The sequence below is a fragment of the Tamandua tetradactyla genome, chromosome 15 (assembly GCF_023851605.1).
Source record: "Tamandua tetradactyla isolate mTamTet1 chromosome 15, mTamTet1.pri, whole genome shotgun sequence".
NCBI lineage: Eukaryota > Metazoa > Chordata > Mammalia > Pilosa > Myrmecophagidae > Tamandua > Tamandua tetradactyla.
Genome location: NC_135341.1, coordinates 70,641,242 through 70,664,470, shown reverse-complemented (window position 1 = coordinate 70,664,470; position 23,229 = coordinate 70,641,242). Strand labels below are relative to the sequence as shown.

General features: G+C 37.0%; 1 protein-coding gene across 1 annotated transcript in view; it reads right to left on the bottom strand.

Moving 5' to 3' along the window:
• TBC1D5 (TBC1 domain family member 5) overlaps nucleotides 1-23,229 on the bottom strand; it is a 741,161-nt gene that overhangs the window by 535,845 nt on the left and 182,087 nt on the right. Inside the window, exon 3 of the mRNA XM_077130039.1 lies at nucleotides 4,580-4,786. The gene's annotated coding sequence lies outside the window, so the exon portion shown is untranslated. The remainder of the gene's footprint in view (nucleotides 1-4,579; nucleotides 4,787-23,229) is intronic.

Below are 23,229 nucleotides of genomic sequence, written 5' to 3'. Positions count from 1 at the left end.
TTTAGTAACTCTTAAATTGAGGTAAAATTACTGTTTATATTATTTATAAAATTTTAAATACATATTTTTAATAACTTCTACCTTATTCTGTCTCAATAATAAAATATAATGCAGTGGTAGAATTATCCTGCATCATTACAAATTAAATTAAAGGTTAAAAAAGTCCCCTTTTAATGTGATTTATAAATGTAGTTCATAGACTACAAAGTGTTCCTAATCTGGGAATAATCCAAAGTAAAAACTTCAAATTTCACTGTAAAATAGTATAATTGAGAGATGGCTGTAATTCTATCTTTCTAATTATGTATTCATACAACTTCTCCCTTCCAATTTATCACCTTCCTTCTGCTTCATTCAGTTCCTCTACAGAAAACTGGCAGAAGTGAAAGGAAGAGGAGGTGAAACTTAGTCAAATTCGCTGCTCATAAGCCCTTGTAAAAGTAACTAAGAAGAAGAGAAGACGAAACTGAGGTTCTGTATTTTCCACATTTTAGTATTACAGGTAGGGTTGCCTGTTTCTCCATTATTGTAAATCATGTGAGAACTAAGTTTACAAAGTACATAGTGAAAAAAGTTCACAATAAATTGGGCCAAAATAAAAAGAAAATAGCTTTTCCTTATATCATCCAATTTAAAAAGTAAAACACCTTAAAATTACATATTATTTAAGAGTTAATTCTCCAATTAGCTGAGTAACTGACATAGAAACAGTAAGTATCTCTTGATTGAATGAGTAAACAAATTAAGTTTGACTCTACTCTCAAAGCTGATGACATTTCACATAGTCTATAAACAGAGAATTACCTTTTTACCTTCTCCCTACATTCTTGAACTTCTCCACTTAAAACTGTTCAATCCAATGAACAATACTTAAGGAATAACCATCCTTATATGTGTTATCAAAAATACACCATAACAAAGAGATAACCGACTGTACTGTTTAACTTAGAAAAAGCATTAGGATGTATCAAAAGGGCAAGGATGCAATTCAACTTGCAGTGGAACACTGAGTGGAATTTCTGCAAAAATGTTATTGCAAACAAGTTCTGCTTATAAAGGAGAAGTCACTACAAATGGCTTAAGTAAGTAACCTACTAAACCCAGAAAGTAGACCCCAGATGGCAAAATGGCAACTTACTAGAAAAAAGTGTTTAGGAAGCCCAAGGAGAAGGATTTCCACATTCAAAGAAACAGAAGGAAGATGAATTATAGGATGGCAAATAAAGTTATTTAACAGAGAATTGGCCTCAAATATGGTGAAGGAATTGGCTGTAACACTTCAACTATTCACCTGTGAAAAGAAAAACTCACTGAGGACTGTTCTCAGAATCAGCCTATCAAGTGTCAGGCAATCTCTCCCCAAATTAATAGATATATTTCCCATACTAGATAGACCATGACATCATGTGGATACCAAAAGAAAAATGAGAGAACTTTTATTCTTGCTTAAATGGAAATGCAATAAGTTATAAGAAAGGGCGCCATGCAAGATTAAGAAACAACAGACACAAGCAAGACGTTAGTTAAGTGGGGTCAGGGGACTCAAGCTTATCAGGAGCAAGAGCCCCAAATAAACTGACGTCCACATATTTATTGTGTTCTTACATGGGAACTGCTTTAGGGAATATAATCAAAGCAAGATTATTTTTGAATATCTGTGATGCCTGCAAAGCTACAAAGTTTGGTTCCCAGCTCCTTGTCTCAGGAACCATTTATTTCTTATCAGAATACTCTCTATTCAGGTCTCTTCAGGTTCCTGAGTCAGCGTCCTTGAGAGCATTTGCTTCGGCAGTTTACATTAGCAGGGCACAGTATGCCCATGCCCCATGTCCTCAGTAAGCCCTGAGAACACTTGCTTCTGCAGTTCACCATATCAGCAGGGCAGTGTGCCTATCCCCCACGCCCTCAGCTGTCACACAACCACTCAAGCCCTCAGAGAACCGTTTCCAACAAGTTAGAACCTACATTTTGGAGTGATTCAAATAAGACTATAAGAAGCACAAGTCATCTTATTCCTAATTATCATTTCCATAACAACAGGTACTCCCAAGAGACAGCTTACCAAGTATACTGACTCACAGTAAATATGTCCTATATAGACAAGTGAATGTACAGATGCACAGGACATATTAATAAAATTGTCTTTCAGCTCAGGCACGAAGAAAATTGTGCCAGGTTTTAAGGAAAGATGGGGACTATAAGGAAATGAAAAAAGTTATTTAAATTCAAGAGGTGAACAACTAGAGGTATTGTGGAAAACAGTAAACACAAGGAGGCTCAGTTTTTTGGCCTTATTATTGTTCCTGACTCACCTGTTAGCCTTCTAACTTAGACACTACAGTATTGGAACACAGTGAACAAGCAGATCGAATCATGTTGCAAGGCACGATGAGCAGTATATACAGCCAGAGGGAGAGTTATAGTACTACAGAGAACTAGAACTTGAGCAAGAATGGGTCGGAAAAGAACCATTATCACAACTCAGAAGCACAGGAGAGATTCCATTATCACAGGAAGAAAACTCTAAAATTCTAAAATTCTAACACCATTATTACACCCCACATTCATCATCTGTGCTCCTGAGCTTAGTTGGCAAGGAACAATATAAGTTATAAAGAACACAGCAGACCCTTGGCTTTCACAGATTTTTGCATTCATGATTTCACCCTTGTTCAAGAAATCCTACGGGTCCAGAATATGTAATAATTTATCATTTTTCTAAGACATGAATTTGAATCACAAACACCCTAGACAGATATAAGAAAGAAGTTAAAAGCCCTCCCGATTTCTGGTGGCTTTCCAGAACATTTTATGGAAATATTTTCAAATTTGAGATTTTTTTAGAAACTTTAAAAGGTAATAAGTCATAAATGCCTGTTGAATGTTGCAAAATTTCCAAACTTTTTGTTCTAAGCTATACAAATGAATGCATAATCACTATACAAGAAATATTGGATGAAATCATTTCCCCACAATGTTACTTTGCTGAAAGTCATTTGTTAATATCATAAGATACTCTGTTTTCACATCAGGCTTCTCCAATTTTCTTATTCTCAGAGTATACCAGGATTTTTATAATCTTTTTTATCTTTGGAAGGCTCTTAGGAACCATTTTACTTTTATAAAAAAAATATTTTTCTGTAGTTCACTAATCATTTAAGCTGCATTTCAATCTCTTCCCCCCTGTTAAATTCAAGTAAAACTTAAAATACTCATTCATATTTTTTTAATTTCATATCAGATCATTTCTGTAGGACTAGGGATAGTTTTTACCTTCTTTATAGTTTTCTTTAATTTACCAAACTTTTTAACACAATTCATTACTTTTATAATGAAGAAATACAACTGCAACTTATTAAAAAGGAAAAAATACTAAATTAAATGGGAATGGCTATTAAATGGGAGACACTTCCGGAAAGGATCTAGGCTATCCTAAGCTAGTCCTATATAGGACCTTAAAATGTTAAATCAAGAATAATCTGAGAGCATCAGCATGCACATAAAATTTACACTGGCAGAAAGGAACAAGAGAATAAAAAAATATACAAGTTACTATGAAGAGATGATTCTATCAAAGATTTATCTTCCTTTCATGGTTTAAGAGCTGACCTTTGTACCTCTGTTCTTACTATAAAAGAATCAAGTAATGAAAGGCCTCTAGTGTTCCCCAACAGTTAACCAATTCTTTCATTTAAGTCACTCGGCAGCTTGTGGGGAATGGGGAGAGAAAGAAAAAGAGGAAACAGGACAAAAGGCACCTTAGCTGAGGCAGAAAAGAAAATACCTGATTCCCTGTTTTCCTAGCAAGAAAACAACCAGGAACAGAGAAGGGATCTAAAGCAGGGTTTTTCAAATTGCTCAGGAAACCCTTCATTGGAAAGGGAAATAAATATAGTATGGGTACTAACATGTGTTAAATGAAATACAAAGAATAGAGCATAGAGCACATCCCAGGTAATCAGGATAAGAATTAAAATTTTTGTTTCCTTTTCATTTATAGAGTTATACCTGTGGGAACCATCTCGTGAATGTCAAATTTATTTATAACTATGGCTTATAGTAAAAAAAAAATTGTGAAAGTCACCTATTTTGAGATAACTTCAATTCTAAGTTCAATCATTCTAATTTTGCCACTCTAACATATGAGTGCCCAAAGCAAAAACAAAAACATAAGGATACACAAAAGGTGTCCTCTAAGAAAGTACTACAAGTACGCTTGTGGAGAACTGTTTTTAAATCTCCAACAACACTCAGCTAAAAGACAAAGCAAACAATGAGGAAAGGGGGAACAACGAAAGCCAGTGACTGGATGCAGGAGGCTAGAGAAACAGAAAAAGATGAGTAAATTCTGAGTAAATATATTAGAAGGCAATAAGATGAGTAAATTCTGAGTAAATATATTAGAAGGGCAACATTAACCCCTGAAGGAGGTTAATGACAGAAATGACACACACATGTGCACATTATTTTCCCACAGAAATCTACAGAACACACTGCCATAAGAGTGCTCTATATTACCGTTAACAGTATTGAGAGGACTCAATTTTTAAATGTGCATTTTGAATAAATACATGCTTACCTTTCAGGAGAACTTTAATGACCCACAAATTGAGATGAGACTTGACAATGCACGCTCTTGTAATGGGTCAAAGATGATTTCAGGCTCAGTACAACAGAATTCACCAAATATAAATCTTGGTTGGCAAATAGGAAATGAAGAGGAATCAAGAAATAGATCCTGGCTAAGTTCTCCGTCAACTGAGCTAGCTGGATAAACAACATCTACCTAGAAAAATAAATAAATAAAATAGTTTCACATGCTCCTATCATGGAAGGAACCCTAACCCAAACCAAGTAATTCAAAAGACAGACAAAAATTCATGCCAAAATATTTCAGCGCTTAGGGGACAAATGTGAGCCTAATCATTAATCACTGTTTTGGCCATCTATTTTAACTCCCAGGAGAAAGGGAGGAATTTTATAATACTAACAATAAAAGGTAGTAAAAGTACCAAACAAACAAACTTCACTGTAAAACAAATCACTGTTGCAACTTCAAATTGACTTTTCATCGAAATGACATAAAATAACTGCATAATGAACATACTATTCTAATACATAGTAAAATAATATCAAGATGTGAAATCACATAATATTTAAAATGGAAATTTGACATTGAAAACAAATTTGAAAAAAAATTTACATTGAAAATAGATTCGAAGCATTAATAAAATGGAAGATTAAGATATAAATGTAGCAGTAATAACAAATGAACATTATTTGAGTCAAAAGTTAATTTCCATAGGTTTCTCTTCCCAGAGAAAGAAAAATATTTTCTATCACCTTTAATAATTTACTTCCACATAACATATTTGACATAAATATATGTATAAGTACTTCTACACAAAAACTGCAAGAATGACAATTGAACTTTTAAAATTGTTATACAATTTCAGCAAAAAAAACTCTTAATAAAAATACATTATTAAATATACTGTTACTCATTCTCCTCCAGTTTTCACTCTTTATTAGGTCTTAATCCTCAACTTGTTGGAGTTTATTGGCAATTGGGAACATATGCAAAAAGATAGCCGTGTAAGGTAATATAATGCCAAACATAAATCATTAACATAGAGAAGAAAACATTATAATAGATCTAGCTGAGACATATTAAGATCCAACAGAAATTATTTCGAACACATTCTAGCATCACATGCTATTAAAATCAAGTAACAAAATTACAATTTCTTAAAAATGTAAACAAATCTGGCATTCATCTAGAAGACTGTCCGGAAGCCAAAGTTTCATGCCTTTAATTAATCCATTGAATTAAACAATGGATGTTGTTTAAGAGAATGATTTATTAGACTGTGATACAGTGTTTCCTTATTTTAACCTTCAATTTTATCTAAAAAGTTACAAATTATACTTTTCTATATTACACATACAGAAAATATCTAAATATCATCAGCAGTTCCTTGAACAGCAATATAATCACATAGTTTGCTTCATATGGCTGAACTGGAAATTACTACATGTCTCAAATAAAGCATCTCTGTTTCTCATCTGTAACTTGTAAAATAAGATCATTTTTATTCTATGGCTGCATCTTTAGAGTGAAAATTAGTCAAATGTCTTTCAAATATTCCAACATACGTGTACTTGATGAATATGTGCTTATATATGAATATTATATATGAATATGTGTATATATATATATATTAATATATACCATCATACTGCTGTATTACTACTATTCATAAAATGATGGCTATTTCCTCCAACAAAAAAAATTAAAGTGGCATTACAGGCCCTATCCTGAGTGGTTCTAATTTGTATTGAGTTTACCAAGATACTTTTACACCCAGGCCAATTTTACACTTTTTACATTGCAAAAATAGTAAATAAAACTGTTGTCATGACAAGATATATCCAATAAAAGATCACATCAACACACCTTTAGAAAAATCTTTAGAAGAAAAGAAAAAAATAGAAGACTAATGGGCAGAATTAGTACACATAAAAGACTATACGAACAGTTAGACTATACAAAACTACTGGACTTCAGCAATCCACATACAAAAGAAATGTTTACTATAATCTCATTGAAAGGATATACCAGTTATTTTTCCAGTCATTCTCTAAAGAATTGTATAAATATTGAGAAATTTAGAAATAGATAAATACAGAAACATATAAAAAATATTGTCAGTGTATAACTTACTGCTGCCCTGGGACTGTAATAATTTTTGTGACATCTGTTTTCATATTTTTCTAATTTTTTTCTAATTAACATGCATATTTAACACATAAATGTTCAGACTACAACATTTTTCTGCTGACTGAAATTTTACACTTCTAGGGAGAATTCACAGTAGATGGAAAGCAAATTCTTACTGAAAGCACTAAAATGCCAACAATACCAAAAGAATTTTCAAGAAAATACTTAAGTCTTAGGAGTTTTCACAAGTACATTTCAATCTGTCAGCTGAAGTCACACAGTATTAAAAATCACAATAAAAGCATAAGCCTAATATTATTTTATTAGTTTTCAATTCTTTTTCACTTTTATAAGAGGGTAGGAAAGTTATTATACTATGTGATTTCTTTTCTTGGCAAGTTTTAGTGGAATTTTAAAATTTTTATTCCTTGGACAACTAAAATAAATGACTACATTCCATATAGTTAACATAAAAAATTTTAAGAAACCAATTCTATCTATTGTAAACTTCAAATACTCTGCAGATTCAAGGAAAGGGGAAAACTTTTACTCTAAAACCTATTCAAATACATCAAGTTCTGGGAAGTTCTTAACCTATATTAGGTAACTCAAAATTGAAAAGCTACTTATTTTTAATAGGCAAAGCAACTTTAAAGGCAGATCAAACCAACACTACAATAAAGTATTCCCAAATAAACAATACCTAACATGCCAACACTGTAATCATGTCTCCTCACTTCAGAATTAATCACTTGTGTTTTAACTGCCTGGTTATACACTTCAGCTAGCCATTTAGTATCTGTCATAATAAGCAAAAACTGACAGAAAATGAAGGGAGAAATAAACAGTTCAATAATAGTATCTGGAGATTTCAATAGCCAATTTTCAATAATGGGCAAAACAACTAGAAAGATAATTAACAAGGAAACAGAAGTCTTGAACAACATTATAAACCAACTGTACCTCAAGTACACTCATTTAAAAAGAAATCTGGGGAGAAAAGAGAACTTTCTCAACTTGATAAAGGACATCTTCAAAAAACCCACAGGTAACATCATACTTAGTGGTAAAAGACTAGATGCTTTCTCTGTAATTCAAAGACAAGTCAAGGATGTCTGTTCCAGAAACTCTATTCAACACTGTACTGTGGATTCTAGCAAGGGTAATCAGACAAGAAAAAGATATTAATGCATCCATATTGGAAAGGAAGAAGTAACACTACCTCAACTGGCAGATAACATTACACACTCACATACACACACACACACACATTTATTATAAGGAACTAACTCTTGCCACAGTGGGGACTGGCAAGTCTAAACTCTGTAAAGCTGGCTATAAACTGAAAGCCCAACGAAGTTGATATGAATGTCCTTTTTTTGAAATTTCCCAGGGAAGCTGGCTGGCTGGAAGTTCCAACAAGAACCAATGCCAAAGTTGAAACAAATTATTTTTGTGATCTCTGAAATCCTGAGTTCTGGCTTTTCTGACCTCTAATTATATAAGGAGATTCTTCACATTGCTGAGGGCAATATCTTTTATCGATTGTAGATACAATCAAATGATTATAAAATTTAATCAAAGGATCATAGATGCAAATTTCATCTTAAGAAATACCCACAGAACAACAACCAGGCCAGTGCTTGACCAAACAATTAACACCAAAACATAGTCAAATTGACACGTGAAATTAATTATCCCACAATAGTTTCTTAGATGACATCAAAGACAGGAGGAGCAACAAAAGAAAAATAAAAAAAATAAATTGGACTCTCCCTCTTTCTCCGCCGGTGGCGCTCCCGCCGCCATCCAGCCCGCCACTCCCCCTTTCTCCGCCAGCGCTCCCGCCGCCATCCAGCCCTCATCTCCCTCTTTCTCCGCCGGCAGCGCTCTCGCCACCATCCAACCCTCCTGTCCCTCTTTCTCCACTGGCGCTCCCGCCGCCATTCAGCCCTCCTCTTCCTCTTTCTCCACCAGCGGCGCTCCCGCCGCCATCCAGCCCTTCTCTCCCTCTTTCTCCGCCGGCAGCGCTCCCGCCACCATCCAGCCCTCCTCTTCCTCTTTCTCCGCCAGCGGCGCTCCTGCCGACATCCAGTCCTCCTCTTCCTCTTTCTCCGCCGGCGCTCCCGCCGCCATCCAGCCCTCCTCTTCCCCCTTCTCCACCGGCGGCACTTCCACTGCCATCTTGCCCTTCTCTTTCACGTTCTGCTACAGCAGTGCTCCATCCGCTATCTTATCCTTCCGTTTCTCCTCCTACTGCAGCAGCTCTCCAACCACCACCGTGCCCTCTTCCGCCTTCACCGGCGCCTCCACCACCGTCCTCGACAGCCTTGCCACCCTCACCTTTTCTCCTCCAGAACAGCTACTAGGGAAGTAGAAACGATACAGAACAGCTTCCAGAGCCATGACAGAGATCAAAAAGACAGCGTACCCCATCCTGGAATGGCTGGCTGTCTGGGAGAACCAGCTCCGGTGAGATCGCCAAGGGGTGCGGGCTTTCCCGGGTGGGGTGGCAAGCGGCCGGAGTCCCTCCCTGCCTCCTTCCTGGGCCAGCTGGCAGAATTGGGCAGGCGGTACCCTCAAGCCGCGGCGGCTGCACCCCCACCACGCGAGGCCCCCCGGACCAAATGAAAGAATTGGATCGGAAATCCCCAGACCGCGGAGAACGGTGACCAGGGGGATCCCTTCCACACACGTGACTCCCCGGTCCGGCTGGGAATGGTGCACTCTCCCGGGCTGCGACGGCTGGCGCCCTCCCGTCACGCTTGGTGCCCCGGGTCAATGAGGAAATCCGGACGGGCACTCTCCCGGGCTGTGGCGGCCAGCGACCCTCCCCGTGTTGAGACCCCCGGTCCGGCTGGCACTCTTCCAAGCCACTTGGGCTTGCGAACCTCCCCCACGACAAGAGTTTTCCAAAGTTAAAGGACCCACAGCACCTTTTACTGGTGGGACCCGCAGACAAACATGTGCCACGAGCGGCACCTGCTGGGCAGGATAAGAAAAACAGAACCCAGAGATTTCACAGAAAAATCTTTCAACCTCTTGGGTCCAACACCCAGGGAAATCTGACTAAATGCCCAGACACCAGCAGAAGATAACGGAGCACGCTCAGAAAATTGAAAATATGGCCCAGTCAAAGGAACAAACAAATAGTTCAAATGAGATACAGGAGTTGAGATAACAAATGCTGAATATACGAACAGAAATGGAAATCCTCTTCAAAAACGAAATCGATAAATTGAGGGAAGACATGAAGAAGGCATGGGCTGAACAAAAAGAAGAAATAGAAAAACTGAAAAAACAAATCACAGAGCTTATGGAAGTGAAGGATAAAGTAGAAAAGATGGAAAAAACAATGGATACCTACAATGATAGATTTAAAGAGACAGAAGAGAGAATTAGTGATTTGGAGGATGGAACATCTGAATTCCAAAAACAAACAGAAACTATCGGGAAAAGAATGGAAAAATTTGAACAGGGGATCAGGGAACTCAAGGACAATATGAACTGCACAAATATACGTGTTGTGGGTGTCCCAGAAGGAGAAGAGAAGGGAAAAGGAGGAGAAAAACTAATGGAAGAAATTATCACTGAAAATTTCCCAACTCTTATGAAAGACCTAAAATTACAGAACCAGGAAGGGCAGCGCACCCCAAAGAGAATAGACCCAAATAGGCGTTCTCCAAGACACTTACTAGTCAGAATGTCAGAGGTCAAAGAGAAAGAGAGGATCTTGAAAGCATGAAGAGAAAAACAATCCACCACATACAAGGGAAACCCAATAGGACTATGTGTAGATTTCTCAGCAGAAACGATGGAAGCTAGAAGATAGTGGGATGATATATTTAAATACTAAAAGAAAAAACTGCCAACCAAGACTCCTATATCCAGCAAAATTGTACTTCAAAAATGAGGGAGAAATTTAAACATTCTCAGACAAAAAGTCACTGAGAGAATTTGTGACCAAGAGACCAGCTCTGCAACAAATACTAAAGGGAGCACTAGAGTCAGATACAAAAAGACAGAAGAGAGAGGTATGGAGAAGAGTGTAGAAAGAAGGAAAGTCAGATATGATATATATAATACAAAAGGTAAAATGGTAGAGGAAAATATTATCCAAACAGTAATAACACTAAATGTTAATGGGCTGAATTCCCCAATCAAAAGACATAGACTGGCAGACTGGAATAAAAAATAGGATCCTTCTATATGCTGTCTACAGGAAACACATCTTAGACCCAAAGACAAACATAGGTTGAAAGTGAAAGGTTGGGAAAAGATATTTCATGCAAATAACAACCAGAAAAGAGCAGGAGTGGCTATACTAATATCCAACAAATTAGACTTCAAACGTAAAACAGTTAAAAGAGATAAAGAAGGACACTATATACTAATAAAAGGAACAAGTAAACAAGAAGACATAACAATCATAAATATTTACGCACCGAACCAGAATGCACCAAACGTGAGGAATACATGGCAAACACTGAAAAGGGAAATAGACACATATACCATAATAGTTGGAGACTTCAATTCATCACTCTCATCAATGGACAGAACATCTAGACAGAGGATCAATAAAGAAATAGAGAATCTGAATATTACTATAAATGAGCTAGACTTAACAGACATTTATAGGACCTTACATCCCACAACAGCAGAATACACCTTTTTCTCAAGTGCTCATGGATCATTCTCAAAGATAGACCATATGCTGGGTCACAAAGCAAGTCTTAACAAATTTGAAAGGATTGAAATCATACACAACACTTTCTCGGATCATAAAGGAATGAAGTTGGAAATCAATAATAGGCAGAGTGTCAGAAAATTCACAAATACGTGGAGGCTCAACAACACACTCTTAAACAACAAGTGGGTCAAAGAAGAAATTGCAAGAGAAATTAGCAAATACCTCGAGGCGAATGAAAATGAAAACACAACATATCAAAACCTATGGGATGCAGCAAAGACAGTGCTAAGAGGGAAATTCATTGCCCTAAATGCCTATATCAGAAAAGAAGAAAAGGCAAAAATGCAGGAATTAACTGTCCACTTGGAAGAACTGGAGAAAGAACAGCAAACTAATCCCAAAGCAAGCAAAAGGAAAGAAATAACAAAGATTAGACCAGAAATAAATGAAACTGAAAACATGAAAACAATAGAGAAAATCAATAAGACCAGAAGTTGGTTCTATGAGAAAATCAATAAGATTGATGGGCCCTTAGCAAGATTGACAAAAAGAAGAAGAGAGAGGATGCAAATAAATAAGATCAGAAATGGAAGAGGAGACATAACTACTGACCTCACAGAAATAAAGGAGGTAATAACAGGATACTATGAACAACTTTACGCTAATAAATACAACGATGTATATGAAATGGACGGGTTCCTGGAAAGACATGAACAACCAACTTTGACTCAAGAAGAAAGAGATGACCTCAACAAACCAATCACAAGTAAAGAAATTGAATCAGTCATTCAAAAGCTTCCTAAAAAGAAAAGTCCAGGATCAGACGGCTTCACATGTGAATTCTATCAAACATTCCAGAAAGAATTAGTAACAACTCTCCTCAAACTCTTCAAAAAAATCGAAGCGGAGGGAAAACTACCTAGTTCATTCTATGAAGCCAACATCACCCTCATACCAAAACCAGGCAAAGATATTACAAAAAAAGAAAACTACAGGCCAATCTCTCTAATGAATATAGATGCAAAAATCCTCAATAAAATTCTAGCAAATCATATCCAACAACACATTAAAAGAATTATACATCATGACCAAGTAGGATTCATCCCAGGTATGCGAGGATGGTTCAACATAAGAAAATCAATTAATGTAATACACCATATCAACAAATCAAAGCAGAAAAATCACATGATCATCTCAATTGATGCAGAGAAGGCATTTGACAAGATTCAACATCCTTTCCTGTTGAAAACACTTCAAAAGATAGGAATACAAGGGAACTTCCTTAAAATGATAGAGGGAATATATGAAAAACCCACAGCTAATATCATCCTCAATGGGGAAAAATTGGAAACTTTCCCCCTAAGATCAGGGACAAGACAAGGATGTCCACTATCACCACTATTATTCAACATTGTGTTGGAGGTTCTAGCCAGAGCAATTAGACAAGAAAAAGAAATACAAGGCATCAAAATTGGAAAGGAAGAAGTAAAACTATCACTGTTTGCAGACGATATGATACTATACGTCGAAAACCCGGAAAAATCCACAACAAAACTACTAGAGCTGATAAATGAGTACAGCAAAGTAGCAGGTTACAAGATCAACATTCAAAAATCTGTAGCATTTCTATACACTAGTAATGAACAAGCTGAGGGGGAAATCAAGAAACGAATCCCATTTACAATTGCAACTAAAAGAATGAAATGCCTAGGAATAAATTTAACTAAAGAGACAGAAAACATATATAAAGAAAACTACAAAAAACTGCTAAAAGAAATCACAGAAGACCTAAATAGATGGAAGGGCATACCGTGTTCATGGATTGGAAGACTAAATATAGTTAAGATGTCAATCCTACCTAAATTGATTTACAGATTCAATGCAATACCAATCAAAATTCCAACAACTTATTTTTCAGAAATAGAAAAACCAATAAGCAAATTTATCTGGAAGGGCAGGGTGCCCCGAATAGCTAAAAACATCTTGCGGAAAAAAAACGAAGCTGGAGGTCTCGCGCTGCCTGACTTTAAGGCATATTATGAAGCCACAGTGGTCAAAACAGCATGGTATTGGCATAAAGATAGATATATCGACCAATGGAATCGAATAGAGTGCTCAGATATAGACCCTCTCATCTATGGACATTTGATCTTCGATAAGGCAGTCAAGCCAACTCACCTGGGACAGAACAGTCTCTTCAATAAATGGTGGCTAGAGAACTGGATATCCATATGCAAAAGAATGAAAGAAGACCCATATCTCACACCCTATAGAAAAGTTAACTCAAAATGGATCAAAGATCTAAACATTAGGTCTAAGACCATAAAACAGTTAGAGGAAAATGTAGAGAGATATCTTATAAAACTTACAATTGGAGGCGGTTTAATGGATCTTAAACCTAAAGCAAGAGGACTGAAGAAAGAAAGAAAGAAATGGGAGCTCCTCAAAATTAAACACTTTTGTGCATCGAAGAACTTCATCAAGAAAGTAGAAAGACAGCCTACACAGTGGGAGACAATATTTGGAAATGACATATCAGATAAAGGTCTAGTATCCAGAATTTATAAAGAGATTGTTCAACTCAACAACAAAAAGACAGCCAACCCAATTACAAAATGGGAAAAAGACTTGAACAGACACCTCTCAGAAGAGGAAATACAAATGGCCAAAAGGCACATGAAGAGATGCTCAATGTCCCTGGCCATTAGAGAAATGCAAATCAAAAACACAATGAGATATCATCTCACACCCACCAGATTGGCCATTATCAACAAAACAGGAAATGACAAGTGCTGGAGAGGATGCGGAGAAAGAGGCACACTTAGCCACTGTTGGTGGGAATGTCAAATCGTGCAACTACTGTGGAAGGCAGTTTGGCGGTTCCTCAAAAAGCTGAATATAGAATTGCCATACGACCCAGCAATACCATTGCTGGGTATCTACTCAAAGGACTTAAGGGCAAAGACACAAACGAACATTTGCACACCAATGTTTATAGCAGTGTTATTTACAATTGCAAAGAGATGGAAACAGCCAAAATGTCCATCAACAGAAGAATGGCTAAACAAACTGTGGTATATACATACGATGGAATATTATGCAGCTTTAAGACAGGATAAACTTATGAAGCATGTAATAACATGGATGGACCTAGAGAACATTATGCTGAGTGAGTCTAGCCAAAAACTAAAGGACAAATACTGTATGGTCCCACTGATGTGAACGGATATTCGAGAATAAACTTGGAATATGTCATTGGTAACAGAGTCCAGCAGGAGTTAGAAACAGGGTAAGATAATGGGTAATTGGAGCTGAAGGGATACAGACTGTACAACAGGACTAGATACAAAAACTCAAAAATGGACAGCACAATAATACCTAAGTGTAAAGTAATCATGTTAAAACACTGAAAGAAGCTGCATCTGAGCTATAGGTTTGTTTTTTGTTTTTTTTTTTTTACTATTATTATTACTTTTATTTCTTTTCTCTATATTAACATTCTATATCTTTTTCTGTTGTGTTGCTAGTTCTTCTAAACTGATGCAAATGTACTAAGAAACGATGATCATGCATCTATGTGATGATGTTAAGAATTACTGATTGCATATGTAGAATGGTATGATTTCTAAATGTTGGGTTAATTTTTTTTTCCGTTAATTAATAAAAAAAATTTTTTTTAAATAATAAAAAATAAATAAATTGAATTCATCAAAATTAAAAACCTATATGTTTCAGAGGACACAATCAAGAAAGTGAAAACATAAAAAATGGAAGGAAATATTTGGGAAAATGGCAAAAAAGGTTTTAATATCATTGCTAAAAAGAACATACGCAAATGGCCAATAAGCACACAAAACAATGCTAGACCATTAGTCATCACAGAAGTGCAAATCAAAATCAAAATGAGATACCATTTTACATATACAATGATGGACAGAATCAAAAAGTCAGAAATGAGTGTTAGCAAGGATGTGTAGAAATCAGAATCCTCATACACTGCTGGTGGGAATGTAAAATGGTCCAGCCACTTTATAAAATAGTCCAGCAGCTACTCAAATAATTAAGCATATAGTTACCATATGATCCAGCAATTATTCCTAGTTACATACATAAAATAAATGAATATATATGTCCACACAAAAAACTGTATGCCAATGTTTATAGCACCATTAGTCAAACAGGCAAAACATGGAAACAACCCCCAACATCCATCAACAGGTAAAAAGATAAAGAAAATGTGGTATATCCACACAATGGAATATGATTCAGCTATAAAAAGAATGAAGTGTTGATACATGCTACAACATGGATTATAGAACTTTGAAACCATGGGAAAGAAGCCAGTCACAAAAGACCATATACTATATGAATCCACTCATATGAATGTTCAGAGTAGGGAAATCCATAGCAACAGAAAGTAGACTAGTGGTTGTTTAGGGCTATAGAAGTAGGGTGACAGTGAGTTGAGGGTTGATACCTAAAGAATAAGGGTTCCTTTTTTTCTTGGGGTGATGCAAATGTTCTAAAATTGACTTTGGTATTAATTGCACAGATCTATGAACATACATGAAATCACTGAATTGTATACTTTAGATGGGTAAATTATTATATGGTATGAAAATTATACCTTAATAAAGCTATTTATAAAAAAGGAAGAACTACCAAGGTAGAAATAACTAGAGAAAACCACCAAAAGGTTTCCTAACAAGTTAGCAACATCTCCATGATTCTGACATTGCCCCCCAACCACTTACAATAAAAGGAGCATAATGTAAATCTATCTCATCAGGAAGGATCCAATGAGGGAACCAGGAAAGAAGGCTTCTGACATAATGAATCAGGAGACTTTACTAAAGAATATTCTTGCAATTATTTCACATAAGTTAAACAAGACAAAGAGATCAAGCCATTAACATGTAGAACACTAATCCTAGCAAGTCTTAAGAACAATCAGCCAATTAAGGAGTTCCCATTTCTGAAATGACAAACTTGAGGAAAACTGGTAAGAGATGTTCAGACTTCTAATAAAGATGCCACAAAGATAAAAGGACAAAGCCCTGGTCACAGGCAGATATTAAACTATAAATTTTCCATGGAGCAAGCACCAAGTCAAAGATAAAAAATGCACCAAATTAGGGAAGTGGTGGCTGCCATGTCTTATAAGTGGTTGCTTAAGAATTCATGCACTCTGGAATGCAAGTATGTGACAATGAGTTTTATGTGTCAACTAACTAGATTATAGTACCCAGGGAAATTTTCCCAGTGGCTAGAACTTCAGTGGATCTGTTTGTTCACTTAGCTTGGAAGGAGAAATGACCAGAGGTAGGAGTGTACACTGCTTGTGACCAATGGTTTGGCTCGACTGGCAGGGACTTATAAGGAACATGACTCGAAAATTGGTGACAAGGAGCCAGAGAGAGAAGTATGTTTGCTGACCTCATTGAATGGGAAAAAAAAGGTGAAAATATAATGTGTTCCAAGTGAATGCTCACCAAAGGGTGACCTCAGCAAAGGGGGATTTTAATAATCAAGTGGATAGGATGACTCATTCAGCAGAGGGGGATTTTAATAATCAAATGGATAGGATGACTCATTCAGTTGATAAAAGTGAGCCTCTTTCCCCAGCCACTCCAGCTGTGGCCCTACAGGTTAATGAACAAAGTGGCAATGGTAGCAGGAATGGCATCTACGCAAGCCTTCAGAAACATGGACTTTCAATTACCAAGGCCAACCTGACTACAGCCACTGCTGAGTGCCCAATCTGCCAGCATGATAAACACAAAGTCTCTGACACAGCACCATTCCCTGGGCTGATCAGGCAGCTAGCTGGTGGCAGGTTGATTACAATGAACCACTTCCATCCTGGAAGGAACTGTACACTATTCTTACTGGAGCAGATATATTCTGGATGCAGATTTCCCTTCCCTGCTAAAATTATCATCTGGCTTATGTACTATCAAGGTAATTCATACAACATTGCTTCTGATCATGGAACTCACATTACAGCAAGTGAAGTATGGCACTGGAAGTCATTGGACTTACCATGTTCCCCATCATCCTGAAGCGACTAAGTGGTAGAATGGCCTTTTGAAGACTAAGTTACAGTGCCAGGTAGATGTCAATACCTTACAGGGCTCGGACAGTGTTCTCCAGAAGACTAGATGTATTTCAAATTATATCCAATACATGGTACCATTTTTCCCATTACCAGGATTCATGGATAGAGTATTCAAGGGGTTGAATGGTGGTGGAACCACTTACTATTACCCTTAGTGATTTGCTAGCAAAAATTCTGCTTCTTTTCCCCTCAACCTTTTGTTCTGCTGTCTAGATATCATAAATCTAAATGATTGTACCAGGAGACCCAAAAATAATTAGTTGTTCCAACTCCTGGATCTCCTTTAAAGTGTTAATTTCCCAGTATTCCCTATCTCCTCTCTGACAGTATTACATTGCTGCTTTCTCTCAGTTTATCTGTGCTTGGCACTTATGTTCAGCACTCCAAATTCGTTAATTAAAACCTCAATCAGAGCTTCATTGAGTTACCTTCCCTTGTACCTAGTAGAGAGGGCTTCTTTTTCCCATGGAGAAGTGTCTCCAAACTGAGCCTGCCATGCCAGTGGAGGAGAGGTGCCAGCCTCTGGAGATTGGAGACTTTCCTTACAGTTCTGTGCTATGACCTCAGACCCTCCACCCATTACGGGCTAGTTTATGATGTGTGTTCAGTCATGAATGTCCCACAAACAGTTGTTACAGATACTTCCTGGCTACATACTAACTATCTAGAGGACCAACTAAATTCCACAACTCCCTACGCCACAATCTTCCCCTACCTCCCTTGATGCTATTTTTAGTTATGATATGAACAACAATATCAGGGTGAGTCTTAATCCATATTACTGGAGGACTGATAAAGGTAAGAAACTGGAAGACAGAAGTAACAGAAAACCACAGGAAGGAGCACAAAGACAGAAGTAAACAGATATTGGAAAGTACACACCGAAAGAGAATGCCATGTGATGGACTGCAGGATGCAAGCCAAAGAAACACAAGTATTATGGGTAACCAGCACAAGAATACTACAAATTCTGGAAGAAAGAATTGCCTTGCCAATACCTTGACTTTTGGAATTCTAGCCTCTGAAATTGTAAGCTAATGAATTCTTATTTTTTAAGCCAAACAAGGGCATTTTTTCATAGAAGACTGACAAACTAATGCCTAAATACCTGAAAAATCAAGTTAATGAGTCCAGTCATTTCTGCAAAGACAACCTGGGGTTGTTAATTGGATGGAAATATCCATCAGGAAACACAGCTCAGATCTTCAAAGAGGTTTTGCTACAAAGAGAATTCTTTTCTTTAAGAAAGATTAACCTAGAATACAACTGCATCAATGTAAAAGATGAATATATTAGGGATGTGGAAGCTTGAGAGTAAATTGAACACAAAGTACGGTTCTTAGCAAGTTAATGGTGAGTAATTTTATTGTTCTTAGACCTCAAATTTTGGTTAAATAGAGCTGAAAGTAAACTATGCTACTGGGGGACAAAGTAGAATAGTCACAGTCAAAACAATGTACATACAGTATTTTTTTTTTATTAGTTTTCTTAATTCTTATACTAGACAATTAAAATGATTTATCTTTTTCTTTCAAAAAATGCTTTTATATAACACAAAACATATACATGGCACAGTCTTATTACTCTGTGTTCTCTGTACTCCCCTCCACACCCTCTGTGCCCTCTACATCCCACCACTTAGGGTCTCTGTCTTTCCTTTGTGGTAAGAGCTAGAAAAAGATGCTTAATCTAAGATTTCCGGCCCCATTTTAGACATCTTATGGCTGAAGAACTCTGCTAAGAATCACAACAATTCTAGCTCTCTGGAGAGACCTAGGTACACTTTCAGAGTTATTTGTAATACAGAAATAGAAAGATAAGGTATATCTGAGTGAGGACATGTAAAGGAAATTGATGTCTGAGCTCCATGCACCAGAAATTTCATTCTAATGAACCTAACACTCATTTTATAGGTTATTAGATTTCCTCACTGAAAGAGAGGTATGAAAAAAATACTTGAATTTACTACAAGGATTTTATTTTATGTTACTCATAGCGCTGCCTTAAAGCACTTTGGAGATGTACAAAGGATATGGGTTGTAGAATGTTGAAGACTTTATCTATCTATCTATCTATTTATTTATTCAGCATGAACAGTGTTCTAGTTTGATAGCTACTGGAATGCAACACACCAGAGATGGACTGGCTTTTAATAAAAGGCGGTTTATTTAGTTAACATATAGTTCTTCAGAGGAAAGGTAGCGAATTTTCAACTGAGGTTCTTTCTTACGTGGGAAGGCACAGGTGATCTCTGCTGGCCTTTTCTCCAGGCCTCTGGGTTCCAACAACTTTCCCCAGGGTGATTTCTTTCTGCATCTCCAAAGGCCTGGGCTGAGCTGCGAGTGCTGAGATGAGGTATGCTGAGCTGCTTGGGTTGTGCTACGTTGAGCTCTCTCATTTAAGCACCAGCCAATTAAGTCAAACATCATTCATTGCAGCAGGCACGCCTCCTAGCCGACTGCAGATGTAATGAGCAACAGATGAGGTTCATGTACCATTGGCTCATGTCCACAGCAACAGAACTAGGCACCTTCACCTGGCCAAGTTGACACCTGAACCTAACTACCACAGGCAGGCTCCAGGAATTGAACCTGGGTCTCTGACATGGCAGGCAAGAATGCTGCCACCGAGCCACCACTGCCTGCCTGGACTTTGTTTTGAATACTATTTAACTGTATCATATTGCGTAAGTTTACTGAACAATGTCTATAAAGTTCCTCATCTATATAAATGGGAAAAATGGGAATATGATATTTTCATAGAGTCATTATAGGAATTAAATGAAATGACATGTTTCTAAATTAAGCACAAAGGAGAGGCTTTCTTTAAGGATATCATCCTCTCCAAGCCCTCCACCCCAGTATTATGAGTTAAGAAATCCTTAGGTGGTGCTCACAAGGGTAGTTATCATTTTAAAGGCCTTTTTATATATTGGCAGCCTTCAGGTAAAGATATTTCTGAATCCTTCAATAAAATGTGGTAGTATTTCAGTGGGTGTTAAGGCCACCAGGCCATCATGTTTTAAAAGCAGCCCTACAAATGTGGGCAGGAGATGGTTCCAAGATGGTGGCTTAGTGAGATGTGGAATTTAGTTCATCCTCCAGAGCAGACAGTAAATAGCCAGGAACAATACAGAACAACTGCTGGGGCCACATCATTGACAGGACACACAGTGCCTGGGCAAAATGGACCAGCTGTGATCCCACCCAGAACTGTGAGATCCCCAAGCCAGTGCCCGTCCCCCACAGACTGGTTCCACAGGGGAAATGAAAGAGATTTTACTAGGACAAGGGACTCTTAAATGAATATAGATGCAAAAATCCTCAACATAATTCTTGCAAATTGAATTCAGCATCACATTAAAAAAATTATACACTATGAGCAAGTTGGATTCACCCTCAGTATGCAAGGAGGGATCAACATAAGAAAATCAATTAATGTAATACACCATATAAACTAATCAAAGCAGAAAAACCACATGATCATATCAAATGATGCAAAAAAGGCATCTGACAAAATTCAAAATCCTTTCTTGTCGAAAACACTTAAAAGGATAGGAATAGAGGGGAAATTCCTCAACATGATAAAGAGAATATATGAAAAACCCATAGCTAACATCATCCTCAATGGGGAAATACTGAAAGCTTTCACCCTAATATCAGGAACAAACAAGGAAGTCCACTGTCACCATTGTTATTCAGCACTGTGTTGGAAGTTCTAGCCCAAGCAATTAGACAACAAAAGAAATGCAAAGCATCAAAATTAGAAAGGAAGAAGTAAAACTCCCACTGTTTGCAGTTAATATACTATATGTCAAAAACCTCAAAAAATCCACAGCAAAACTACTACAGCTAATAAAGGAGCACAGCAAAGTGGCGGGTTACAATATCAACACTCAAAAATCTGTAGTGTTTCAAACACTAGTAATGAGCAATTTAGGGGGAATCAAGAAAAAAATCTATTTAAATTGCAACCAAAAGAATAAAATATTTAGGAATAAATTTAACTAAGGATACAAAAGACCCATACGAAGAAAACTTCAAGAAATTGCTAAAAGAAATCACTGAAAAACTAAATAAATGGAAGGACATACTGCATTCATGGAGTGTATAAGTAAAGATGTTAATTCTACTTAAATTGATTTATACTTTCAAAGCAATACCAATTAAAATCCAAAAAACTTACTTTGTAGCAACAGAAAAACAAACAACAAAATGTATCTGGAAGGACAGGGTGCTCTGAATAGCTAAAAATATCTTGAGAAAGAAAAATGAAGTCAGAGGTTGCACACTTCCTGACGTTAAGGCGTATTACGAAGCTACAGTGGTCAAAAGAGCATGGTACTGGTATAAAGACAGATATACTGAACAATGGAACCAAATACAGTGCTCAGATATAGACCCTCTCATCTATGGAAAACTGATCTTTGATAAGGCAGTCAAGCCAACTCAGCTGGGTCAGAAGAGTCTCTTCAATGAATGATACGTAGATTACTGGATATCCACATGCAAAAGAATAAAAGAGGATCCATATCTTGTACCCTATATAAAAATTAACTCAAGATGGATCAAAGACCTAAACGTTAGATTTAAGACCATAAAACTTTTAGAAGATACTGTAGGGAAATATCTTATAAAACTTGTAATAGGAGGCAGTTTCCTAGATCTTAGACTCAAAGCACGAGCATGATAGAAAGAAACAGATAAATGGAAATTCCTCAAAATTAACACTTTTGTGCATAAAAGAACTTTGTCAAGAAGTAAAAAGGCAGGGTGGGCCGTGGTGGCTCAGCAGGCAGTATTCTTGCCTGCCATGCTGGAGACTGGGGTTTGATTCCCAGTGCCTGCCCATACAAGCAAACAAACAAACAAACAAATAAATAAAAATAAAAAGGCAGCCTACACAATGGGAGACAATATTTGGAAAAAACTTATCAGATAAGATAAAGGTCTAGTACCTAGAATATATAAAGAGATTCTTCAACTCAACAACAAAAAGACAGACAACCCAGTTAAAAAAATGGGCAAAAGACATGAACAGACACTTCTCAGAAGAGGAAATACGAATGACCAAAAGGCACATGAAAAGGTATTCAACTTTCCTGGCATTAGGGAAATGTAAATCAAAACCACAATGGGATATCATCTCACACCCACCAGAATGCATAAAATGACAAATGCTTGAGAGGATGTGGAGAAAGAGGCACACTTATCCACTGCTGGTCGGAATGTAAAATGGTACAACTGCTGTGGAAGGCAGTTTGGCAGTTCCTCGGGAAGCTAAGTATAGAATTGCCATATGATTCAACTATACCATTGCTAGGAATTTATTCAGAGGACATCAATGCCAGGACACAAACAGAAATTTGCACACCAACATTTACAGCAGCATTATTTACAATTGCCAAGAGGAGTAAACAGTCCAAATATCCACCAACAGATGAGTGGCTAAACAAGCTGTGGTATATATACATATGATGGAATATTACACAGCTATAAGACAGAATAAAGTCATGAAGCATGTAAACATGGATGGACCTTGAGGATCGTATGCTGAGTGAGATTAGCCAGAAACAAAAGGACAAATACTGTATGGTCTCACTGCTATGAATTAACATTAATGACTGAACTTGGAGAATTTCAGTTAAGAACACAGATCATTAGGAAATAGAAATAGGATAAAGACTGGGTAATTGGAGCT